Here is a 12,702-nt window from a genome sequence, read left to right on the forward strand (position 1 = left end):
TGAAGAATTAAGGTTGCCTAAAGGTAAACTGAGAGACACATGGTTGGAGTATTGTAACATATAACCAATGAGAAATGGCCCAAGAAAAGCAATGTAAAGGAGATGCATGAAGGAAGTAAGCTAATGGATAATCAATAAACAGCTCTTACTCTCCATCAATATCCATGCAATGACATATGTTCTAGAGAAAGCAGATTGGGTGGGGGAATCCCCCTGTGGAGGAATTATGGGAGGCTATGGACAAGAGTCTCATAAGCTGAGAAAGCTTGGATGGGTTGTGATCTGCTCTGTTGGAAAGAGAATCTGCACTATGAAATCATAAGTGCAACAAAGTATCTCTCCCCATTTATATTACATATACAAGTATTGTATATATATAGTATGTGTGGATACATAGAGAGGGGGGAGGAGAGAGAGAGAGAGAGGCAGAGACAGAGAGAGAGACAGACAGAAGGGTGAGGGACAGCAGAGATCCAGCCCTTCCCAAAGCCAAGGAGACCTGGGTTCAAGTCCTGCCTCTGACACATCCTGGCTGTGTAACCCTGCACAAGCAACACGTGCTCTAAGAAACTCTAACTCACAGAGGAGTTGGCCTGCATCAGTTTGGGGTGTTTCTTCACCTGGGAGTTCTCAGTACTGTTGGTTACTATTAAATGTATGTGTGTATATACATACATATATATATATATACATACATACACACACATATATGTATATATTTATTACATATACAATACCATATGTTATATTATATATAATACTATAATATCACATTATATAATGATTGCGTATTATACAATATATACTATTATATGATATATCTTACCTATGGCTTTGGGACCCTGGGCATTCTAACTATCTGCCATTCTGAGTCTCTAAACTTTCCCACTGAAGTAGTTAGTTACAGTTCAGTGAATCTACAGGAAGCTACCATCTTTGGGTATTGACCCCCTACCAGATATCTCCAGAACTCTGGGCAGAAGGACAGAGGGCACAGAATGTGTTCTGAGAGAGCCACCTTATTGTGAGATCTGCAAAGGGAAAACAGATGACCTTTGAAGCTTTGGGACTACCTAGTCTAGCAGCAAACAGCCCCATTACAAAAAAAAGACATTCACAGGGATTAGGAGGATTACACAAAACGGCTAAACTGATTGTAACCAATGTTGCAATGAATGAGAAAACCCTTTGAAAAGGTCCAGAAGAAAATGTGGTGAAACTATTGCCCACAGAGCAACAAAGCCACAAAAGCACTTCTAGATGTTCCCCAAGGATTAAGACAGTTGACTGAGGCCATCCAAGCCTTTCCTGCCTCTCTTATCTGGCCCTCTACCATTTTATTTATTTATTTATTTATTTGTTCATTTATTTCAACTGAAATGGGAGATAAAAGGTTACCAACCATTGCTGGCTCCAAAGAATCCAACCAGACCAACATGGCAAAGTAACAGGGAAGCAGACTTCAGGTGCATGTAAAGTAAGTACTTCCTAATAAGTGGAAATGCCTGGTACCTCAGTGGATAGAGTGCAGGAAGACTTCAGTTCAAATGTGACATGTGACTCTGGGTAAGACACTCAATTTCTGTTCACCTTAGTCTCCACATCTCTAAAATGGGGGATAATAACAGCACCTCCCTCCTAGGATCAAATGAGATAATTGTTAAAAGGCTCAGCACAGTGCCTGGCACATGCTAAGTGCTATACAAATGTTTTGTTGCTGTTGCTGCTGCTGTTCTGCTCCTCCTCCTCCTCCTTTTTCTTCTTATGACAGAAGGTATTCAAGGAAATTTTGGATGAACCTTATATTGCAATTTGTGCAAAACACACTCTACACACAACGTCTGTGACCTCTTCCACCAGTACTTGCAGAATCCAGAGAAAAGTGGCCTCAAACTTAGAGTGCACACAGGTGGCAAAAGGTAACTCACAGCTCCTGGAAGTGCTTTTACAAGAATCCTCAAGATGTTCCCCTTAGGCATTTATTGGGTAGATTTTCTTCTAGGTTTTCTTGTAGAAAAAGGCTTTTTAATTTTTATGTGTGTTATGGACCCCTTTGACAGTCTGGTAAAGCTCACGGATTCCTTCTCAGAATTGTTTGTTTCCTGCATTCATAATTAAAGGAAATGATAAATTTCAGTCAGAGGTTAGTGAGAATTTCAATTCTCACAGACCCTCTGAAATCTGCCCATGACCTCTGGTTAAAACCTCCTGTTTTAGAGCCTTGAAGATTAAGGCAGATGAATTTCCTCATCACAGCCGGTCCTTATCTGAGGTAGACACTGCTATCAGATGTTCTAGGGATGCTTCTAGGACAACAATGCCCCAAATCTTCTGGCTCTCCAAAATTCACAGAAGCACTTCTTTGGTAAAGACAAAATGGAGAGACGAGGTAGGCTGAGGCTGATGACAAATGCTTTCCTCCAAACAATTCCTTCTCAGAGGTTTGGCCATAGGTTTCTATCACTAAGCTGGTTTGAACTCTTGCATCCTGAATTGGTCTGTTATTATATACAAAAACCCACAGAATGTGATCAAGTTTCCTCGACCATTCTGATGATACTTTCTGTATAAGGTCACTCTAGTTCATGCAATGGATTTCAAGGGTATCTAAATTGATCAGGACTTTTTGTATTTAATCTAAACTCTGTGAATGACCACTCCCACCTCTACCCCCTTGCCCCAGGCTTAGCATAGTATCTTGGATATACCAGGTACTTAACAAATACTTGTTCTGGTGAAGAGATTCCTGGACTCTTCCTCACTCCCCAGCCCTACCGATATCTAATGAGTCCCAAGTCTTATCAGTTCTACCTCCCACTTTTTTTTCCTTCCCTTCCTTTCCTTTTTTTAAAGCAGTGACAAGCCATAACACATCTTAAGACGTTATGAAGTGGCCCCATGTTTCCATTTGTTCACATAAAAAAACAATTCTTCAAAGCTGATGTTTTCTTTCTATTAAACCTTAATGTGATACCTTTGTCACAAAATATATGCTGGCAGATGAGAAAAGGCTTCTGGAAGTGACATCTAGGTGGCTCAGTGTATCAAGCACTGAGCTTGGAGTCAGGAAGACATTAGTTCAAATTTGGCCTAAATACATACTTGCTGTGTGAGCCTGGTGGGAGAGATGATCTCTAAGAAGTGAAGACTCCTCAAAGGGTTAATAGTTCTTGTTAATAGTTCTCACAAAGGGCAGCAATTAGGAGATCACTGGTCCTTTGAAAAGAGCTGTCTCAGTTAAATGATAAGGTCAGAAGCCAGATAGTAAGAGGTTAAGAAGAGAGTGAGAGGAGAGAAATTGGAGGCACCTGCTGTAGATGGCCTTCTCAGGGAATTAGTTGTATTGTTGAAACACGCCCCCTTCTGACCTTGTCAAACCACGCCCCCTCAGACCCAGTTTGTTTTTTTTTAAGCAGAAAGAATAGCCCTACCTCCAACCTAAACTGTTTACCCTTGCAAAACTTCCCGCCTTTCTGTTGCTGGGGAAGATTTCCTTGAATAGATTGTGCCCCCTGAAGCCCAGCCAATGGGATAAGGGGAAAGAGGTGAGGGAGGAGGAGCTCGCGTTAGGGTATGAATAAGCCTTGCATTCTATAACCAGCTTGTACTCCCTGGCTGTACTCCGGGGCTAGCACCATTAGTGTGACAGGGAGTGGCACCCTTTCTCACGAGAAAGCAATGAACTCCTTTCTGCTTTCAAGGTACCTAAGTCTTTGTCTTGATTTTGAGTAGTGGTCTCTGTCCCAACACTGGGCAAGTCACATAACCTCAGAATGCCTCAGTTTCCTCAACTATAAAATGGAGATAATAATAGCACCTACATTCGATGATGTTATGAGGATCAAATTAAATAGAATTTGTAAAATGCATAGCACAGCGCTCAAGTGCTTAGTAAATGCTTGTTCCCTTTCCCGTTAGAACATAGCCTGACAAATAGAACAAAGATCAGTTGCTTCTGAGCCTGTCACCCCATAACTTAGTCATGTTAACAATATCTGTAAAGTTCATCTGAAAGTTTTCAGATGCCCAAAAGAAAAGTTTACAAGTAGGTAGAGTAGAACCAGAAATATATCAAGATTCTATCCCGTTACTCTGCTTTCTGAACTACCCATAGACAGTAAGGCAATTAACTTAAGCTGGCATAGGAAAATTTGCTGAGTAATATTGACATAATTCTTCTCTAAGCATTCAACAACAGGTCAAAGACATTAAAAGAAGACATCAACAAAAGAAGGCATTGGAAGCCCATGAAGGGGACATTAAGAATGAAATCTGTAACTCCCATAATCCAGAGTACCTCGCAGAAGCTCAAAAATATGGAGTAAGATTTAAAAGGATTACATTGTAACAAAGTGATTGGAAGTTAAAAATGTAATATAAGAGAATAGAAGATAGTGCTAAGAATACCAATAAATAAAGCCACTGTTTTTGAACATCTTTCTCTTAGGGGAAAAAAATCTGATTTACAATGTTTTTGTTTGTTTGTATATCTGTGTGTGAATACACACACACGTTGTTAGCAGATCAAATCAAAAAGAAATGCCTGTTATATGCTGTATAAAAAGTTTGACACACAAAATCAAAATATATGGAAGAATGTTTTATAACCACTATAAGAGATAGCAAAACACAGATAGAGCTACTGCCATTTTCTCAAGGCTCCATGGATGCATTAATCAATCAATATTTATTAATCACTTACTATGTGCCAGGCACTGTGCTAAGTGCTAAGTATACAAAAAAATTGGCCAAAGGCAGTCCCTGTTCTCAAAGAGCTCACAGTCCAATGGGGGAAAGAATAAGAAAACAAACATATACAAGCAAGCTATATACAACATGAATTGGAAATAATTAACAAAGGGAAGGCACTAGGATTACGAGGGCTTGGGAAAGGGTTCCTGTAATAGTGGGGTTTTAGTTGGAATTCAAAGGCAAGGAAGCCAGTAGATGAATATTGGGGGGAGAGCCTTCCAGGCATGGGCAACAGCCAGAGAAAATACCCGGAGCTGAAAGAGGAGTGTCTTATTCATGAATCAGTAAGAAGGCCAATGTCACTGGGTCAAAGTGTATGTGTGGTGCTATAAAGTATAAGAACACTGGAAAAATAGGAGGTGGCTAGGTTATGAAGAACACTGGATACCAAACAGAGGATTTGCTATTTGATTTTGGAGGGAGTCACTGGAATTGGCTTGCTTCATTGTGTGAATGTCTTGGTCATCAACTCTATACACAACCCTCAGTGTTGCTTGGTGAACCAGACCTTAAATTTCTAGGACTGAAATATTCACTATGTAACTTCAGTCCCAAAGCCCATTGGTATGGGACTCTCTCCTTATTGGTGAAGATCAATGTTCTGTGCCTGTATGAGGGGCATGGTAGAGTTGGCAAGAGTGGGAGAGAGGAAAGGTCTTCAGTTCTCTTTAAGATCGAGGGTGCTGCAGTTACTTTGGGAGTTTCTGGCTTCCAGAGGGAAGATAGAAGATGTCAAACCCACTTCAGGTTGCTGAAGGAAAAGACTGTGGGAAGTCTGGCAGTCTCCATCATAATCCTCAGCTTCCTACACTACAGCCTTTGGAGATGTACCCTTGGATAAGATCTAGGAGTCTCTTGGTTAAGCTGAGCCTATCTTGCCCCCCACTCCCACCCCGCGGGACAGCTCCTTCACTCTATATTGTCTGGCATGTGTTCTCCTAAGTATACTTTCTCTGATTTTCATTTTGCTATCGACTGAGATAAATAGTCTTCTTTGCTACTGGCTATGTGTGTTCATTGTGGAACTGGTATTTGGTTCAGTTCACATTCTATCAGATGGCCCCTCCAGGCCCATTCCATGCATGTTGTATTACTATTCCCATGTATATTCTATACCCCTGCTACATGGACAAGTCATTATTAATTCTTGATGCAATTTATTAAATCCTGTACAGAGTGATGCATTTGGAGTCAGGAAGATAGATTCAAATACCTCCTCAGATACTTTCTATCAATGTCATCCTGGGCAAGGTGCATAACCTATATCAGTCCCAGTTTCCTCATTTGTAGAATGGGAATAATAATAGCACTAATCACACAGCATTGATGTGAGGTATATAATGTAAATGTAAAATAATGTATATATAGTAGCATCTATATAATAATGTATATAAAGAAATCTATATTATATAGCAAGAGCTATATAAATGTTAGTTGTTATCTTTCCATTAGTGGTCATTCCTTAGTTAATGAAACTCTGATTATTTGGAAAGCATGGTATTCCATCCTTTGAAGTCATATAGCTTCACTGGAAGAACAGTGGAGTTTAAAAGGGATTTAAGCTTGGGAGCATAGAAAGTACCACACAACTTCTCATTTATGATTTACCTTCTTCCCCTAGTTAATTCTGGACAAAACAAATTCATTTGTTGCACTCAGGGATCTCACTAAATATTACTTTGTTTATTCATGTTGTTGGTTTAATATACAAACAAGAAAACAAAAATGTCTCCCCCAGTCAGTAGGTAAGTTAGGTGGAGGGGAAGGCTGAGTTGAGCAGTCACTTGAAAGGGTGATTATATAATAGACAAGGTGAGAAAGCACGCCTTGACCCCAGAAAAGAAAGGAAGACAAGGAAGAAACAGACCCTGAGTCAGAAAGCTGGAGAGGAAGCTGAAGATGTTGGACCATTCTGAAAGGTTTATGAAGGCTATGCACACACTCAGCCCCTCAGACACACAGGGAGACATGCATCCACTCATCATAGAGCCCAAGCTCATTCCATCACCCGTGAAATAGTCAGTGGAAATTTCCAGCCCCACTCAATTGTAACATCTGTCTATGCCTCTACGATTTCTCAAGGCTGTATGGTGTTTCTACCTTACCTACAAACTTTGCTTTGGAAATGAGAATGACTCCAGGCCCCATGCATCAGCCTCAACCAGGGATGCTTGAACTTCTCTCACTTGAGCCCAGGGTTTCCTTTGTTACTGGGATGGTACTGGAGCTATGTCTTAATTTAACACAGTTCTTTAGAAGAAAGTATGAGGGAGCTAATACATAGCTCCAAACAACTAACTAAATATATGCACTACAGTTCACAATGCTAGTGTTTCTTGGCTATGAATGAATGAATAAAAAGCATTTATAAATGATTTATTATATGCCAAATGACACAGTCCCTGTTCTTAAGGAGCTCACTGTCTGAGACAGACTTCACACAAAAAATCGTACAGTTACAAGGTGGATGGAAAGTCCTTCTGGTCTTTAGGGTCTATCATTAGGTAAAATGGCGATGCCTAGAGATCAGGGCAGCATAGGCTACAAGGCAGATAGTAATGTCTAGTGGGCTGCAGGGCAGATGACAAGGTCCAATACGGTGCAAGGAAGGTGATAAGGCTCCATGGACTTTATATAGTGAAAGGGCATATATACAACCCCCATATGCTTCAATCTAACTTGAGGCATTGTAGGTGGTATTCATCCTAGCAGTGTGAGTGGCTGTGTCAGCCCTGAAATCAAAGGAGCTGGAAGAACTAGTCCATGACTAATGAAAAGAAGAGAGAGGGCCAAGAATAAGAGTGGAATAGGGGTTCTAGTTTCTCTTCCATAGGAGTGGGATAGAAGAAGAATGTCCAGATGGGAGGGAGAAGACAGCATTTGTAAGGAGGTTGTGGGGGAAGGGTTCGCTGGGGCACCTGCCCAGTGACAGCAGTTTATTCCTGCCGGGCCCAATGGCACCTGCTGGGTCATGGTCAGTGGGTGGATTATAGTTGGGAGAGCCTTCCACCCCACCCCAGCCCACTGCTCCTGTTGGAACCAGGATAATGGGAACATTTTTCCCCCTGAGGAAAATGAACAAAATCAGAACAAAATATGCACAATCACCATTCTTTCTTCCCCAGGGTTCATTCTTTAATACCATTTGCACTTCACTCCTCTACAAGTAGCAACGTGCTACCAAGAGTGATCTGGCTCACAAACGATCATCTGAGTGCAGCTGGGGCCTGCTGCTGCTTCTATTGCCACAGCTAACTTATTCATCCATGGTCATAGGGGGGGTTGCAATGAGGTGGGTGTGAGTGGTAACCTGTCAGCCAAGATATGGCACTGAACAAATTAGGGAGCTACAGGGGCAGAGAATGATGTTCATGGATTCCAGAGCTGTGACACTGGGTTCTTCCTGCTCTTGAATTATCGGGAAGGTAATGAACTTTCTCTGATACTACCTGGGTCCTCAAGCAAATGTTTATATCACAAACCAGAGTTCTCAGATTAGATTCACACCTCCTGGTCTGTACAATTTCATTTCATTTTAGCAAACACTTATTAACATCTTTTTCATGGCTCAGTATGCTCTGGACGCCCCTCTTTCCCTCCCCCCCCAAAAAAACCCAAACTAATCATTAACGGGCATCTTCTTTCTTGTGATAAATCTCTTTGAGTGTAACTGTGCACATCCTCAGATGACAGAAACACAATCCACTCATGGGTCAACATGGAAATAAAGGCTTCCCATCTTGGTAAGATCTGCAAAAGCCTCTATTCCTCTGGAATAGCTCATATCCTAGAAACCCTCTCCCCCATTATCACCCCCCATTGCTACTGATACTTATTTATGGCTTCAGGTTTACAAAGCACTTGAGGTTCACACATATCTCATTTGAGTTTCACAATAACCCTCTGAGGTGGATACTAAGTATATTATTACCTCTCATTTCACAGATGAAGAAACTGAGGCATCTGAGAAGAGGGGATCAGAAACTGGAAAGAACCTTAGAGATTCTCTAATTCTCATTTTGTGCTGCTAGGTGGTGCAGTGATAGAGCACCAGATCTGGAATCACGAAGACTCATCTTCCTAAGTTCAAATCTTGCCTCAGACACTTACTAGCTGTGTGACCTTGGGCAAGTCACTTAACCCTGTTGTTCTCAGTTTCCTCATCTGTAAAATGAGCTGGAGAAGGAAATGGCAAATCACTCCAGTGTCTTTGCCAAGAAATACCCAAATGGGATAAAGAATTAGACACAACTGAAATAACCAAACAGCAATCCTCATGTTACACATAAGAAGACTTAAGCACAGGAGAGCAAGTGATTTGTCTAAGGTTACATGTACACTAAGTGGCAGCGTCAGAATTTGAACCCAGGTTCTCTAACTCCAAATCTATCTCACCACTGTGCCGTACTGCCTCAAAGAAGAGAAAACGAGACACAGACAACACTCTCAAGTAGTTTACCGGCTAATGGCAGTGAAATGACATGTACATAAGTAATGAAAATAGAACCTGATACATGGAAAGAAGTAAAGGCAAAATGTTGACTGATACAACTGAATCACCCTACTCAGGGTTGACCTCAAGTAGGCAGAGAAGGTAGCCACTCATAAAATAAAATTTCATAAGTAATGCTTTCATTGTCTTTCCCTTTGACTTTCCCACCTCCAACCCAAACAAATACCTCCTCTACTGAGTTGCTGGTAACTGAAATTCAACAATGAGAGATTAATTTATTTGATTTTAAAACTATTCAGTGGCAAGACATGGTAATGCATGTTTATTATCCCAGCTACTGAGGAGACTGAAACTGGCAAATCTCTTGAGCTTGGAAGTTCTAAACTATAGTGCTCTAGGCTAACCCAGAGCCCATACTTAGGTTAACATAAAGATGGTGAGTCCTCAGGAAGAGGGGCTTTGATAAGTCTCTTTCTGGGCTTAGTTTCAGCATCTGGACTTGGGTGATCTCTAAGATCTTATGAATTAAACAAAACAACAAGAATTGCCTCTCATCATGTCTCGTATGGCCACAGTATTCCAAAGTTGAAGAATGGCCTTCATTCATTCATTTTCTCAACATCCCCAGAGGTACACAGACACAACCTGAGTATCAAGAAAGATAATCTGAGCCCCAGAGTGTAATCTATCCTGACTCACTAGGGTCCAGCCCTGTGTACGTGCATGGACACACTCCCAACTGACCCTTTATTCCCCATCACACCTGCCCATCAGCACTGCCAATCATTTGCTGAATTACATTACATTTCCTTCTAGGATTACGTTTTTCTTCTATCTACAAATTATTCAAAACATGCACATCCTCTTTTTTTTTTCATTCTGATTCTGCCGACAATTTACATCCAATCTCAAAAGTTTTGAAAATATCGGCTTCCTTCTTTAGACCTTATCTACTTTGAAAGATCCAAAGAAATGTCTATGAAATATTATTGCATAACAGCTCACATTTCTATAGCACCATGGATTTACAAAGCATTTTCCTCATCACAACCCTGTAAGGTAGGTAGCATACATGTTACTTTCCCCATTTCCATCATGATCCATCCATCACTCAAATATCAAACACCTACTCTGTGCTAGGTACTGGAGATACAAAGATAGAAAGCAAAATAATCTCTGTCTTTAAAATCTTTACCTGGGGTGGGGTAAGGGATGGCAGAAGGTTGAATGATATGTATACAGAGAAGTGAATACAAAGCATATATAAAATAAAGAGAGGCAGTATGGATAGAGTGGGGCAGCTAAGTGGCACAGTAGATGGAACACCCAGTCTGGAGTCAGAAAGATTCCTCTTCCTGAGTTCAAATCTGATCTCAGACACTTACTAGCTGTGTTACCTGGAGCAAGTCACTTAACTTTGCCTCAGTTTTCGCATCTATAAAATGAGTTGGAGAAGGAAATGACAAAGCACTCTTATATGTTTGCCAACAAAATCCCAAATGGGGTTATGCAGAGTCAGTCATGACTGAAAAATGACTGAACAACAACATGGATAGAGTGCTGACTTGGAGTCAGGACAACCTGGGTTCAAGTCCTATCTCTGGTACATACTAGCTGTGTAATCTGGGTAGATCACTTAACTTTAGTGCTCCAGGCAATTCTTTCTAAGAGATGTTCAATAACTCTTGCCTCATAGCTCCCTACACCAATGAAATCAGAGATCTGACCAAAACATATACATACATGTATACATATATGTGTGTGTATTTTTACATACGTATGTGTATCTATATACATGTATGTGCATACATGTTGTATGTGTGTGGAGAGAGACAGAGAAAGAGAGAGGAGGAGGGAAGTGGAAAAGAAGGAGAGAGAGAGGGATCACAAGAAAGAATTGTTAGGGAGGAAGTCCCTAACAACTGGGAGTAATCAGGAAAAGCCTCATGAAGGAGATGTTACTTGAGCTGAATCTGGAAGAAAGCTAGGAATTCTAAGAGCTGGAGGTAAAGTAGAAGTGTATCTAAGGCATATAATCAGTCTGTGCAAAAGGACGTTTTACAGATGAAGAAACTGAGTCAGAAATGTTCATTGATTTCCCTATTATCAAATATAATGACTAGGATTCAAGACTAGTTTTCCTAACCCTAAGTCCAGAACTCTTGCTATTATACTTTGCTAGAAGTAAGTCAAGAAATCTGGATTGAGAATCAGGACACCTGGATTCTAATTCATGCTTTGCCACTTAACAAGCTATATGTTCTTGGGCAAATCTCTTAGCATCTCTGGGACTCGGTTTCCCTATATATCAGATAGGAAAAGATTAATTCTCTCATACTATTATTAGTATTATTGAGGATATTCTCTAGGCCTCTGTGATAATGTGGTTGCATGAAGCATACTGTAGACTGCTACTGTTTAGTCATTTTCCATTATGTCTGACTCTTTGTGACTCCATTTGGGGTTTCTTAGCAAAGATACTGAGGTGGTTTGCCATTTCCTTCTCCAGCTTATTTCACAGATGAGCAAACTGAGGTAAATGGAATTAAGTGACTTGCCCTGGATCACACAGCTAGTAAGTGTCTAAGGCTGGATTTGAACTTAAGTCTTCCTGATTCCAAACCTTGTTCTCCATTCCACTGGGCCACCTGAGGAAGGGGAAAAGAATTAGCATTTATCCAACACCAGGCACAATACTAAATGTTTCTTTTTTTTACAAATATTATGTCATTTGAGCTCCACAACAACCCTGGAAGGTAGCTAATATTATTATCTCATTTTACAGTTGAGAGAACTGAGGCAAACAGGGTTAAGTGATTTGCCCAGGGCCACACAGCTAGTAAGTGTCTGAGGCTGGATTTGAACTCAAGTATTCCTGATTCCAGGCTAGCACTCTATTCACTGTCCCCACCACTAGCACTCCTTTAGGCAAGGGATGATGGAGAGTTTGATGCTGCTGTCATCTGAGTTGACACTTAAATTCTAAGTCCTGTCCTTCTACACATAAATTTCATTCAGTGTACTATGAAGCATGGTACTAGAGGAAGTAACCCAGCCACTAACTAACTTTTTAACCATGAGCAAGTCATAATCTCCATTGGCCTCAGTTTTTCTCCTTCACATACCACCTTATGTTTAATTACCTTGTATTTATTCTTATTATATTTATTCATTATATACTTATGTATATGTTTGTTGTCTGCCCTGTTAGGATGCAAGCTCCCTGAGAACAGAGATTGCCTCCTTCTTTATATTATATTCCCAGTGCCCGGCATATAGTCAATGCTTAATAAATGCTGGCTTGAGTGATTGATTTGTAAAATAACACACATGACATCCTATACTTGCATAGCACTTTCCCACATGGTATTTCATTTGATTCTCTCAAAAGCCATATGAGGAAGGCAGGATAGGTGTTATTATTTGAATTTTACATATAAGAGAGGACAGTGATATGATTAAGTAAGTCATACAAACTCCCTACTCTCACTTAGAGT

At 40.6% G+C, this 12,702-nt stretch overlaps 1 pseudogene; it reads right to left on the reverse strand.

Annotated features, from left to right (window-relative positions):
- Nucleotides 1–3,914: 3,914 nt before the first annotated feature.
- LOC110216040 (E3 ubiquitin-protein ligase RNFT1-like) lies at nt 3,915–8,016 on the reverse strand (annotated as a pseudogene).
- Nucleotides 8,017–12,702: the final 4,686 nt, after the last annotated feature.

This window comes from Phascolarctos cinereus, unplaced genomic scaffold (assembly GCF_003287225.1).
Source record: "Phascolarctos cinereus isolate Bilbo 61053 unplaced genomic scaffold, phaCin_HiC Scaffold_4;HRSCAF=312, whole genome shotgun sequence".
NCBI classification, from domain to species: Eukaryota; Metazoa; Chordata; class Mammalia; order Diprotodontia; family Phascolarctidae; genus Phascolarctos; species Phascolarctos cinereus.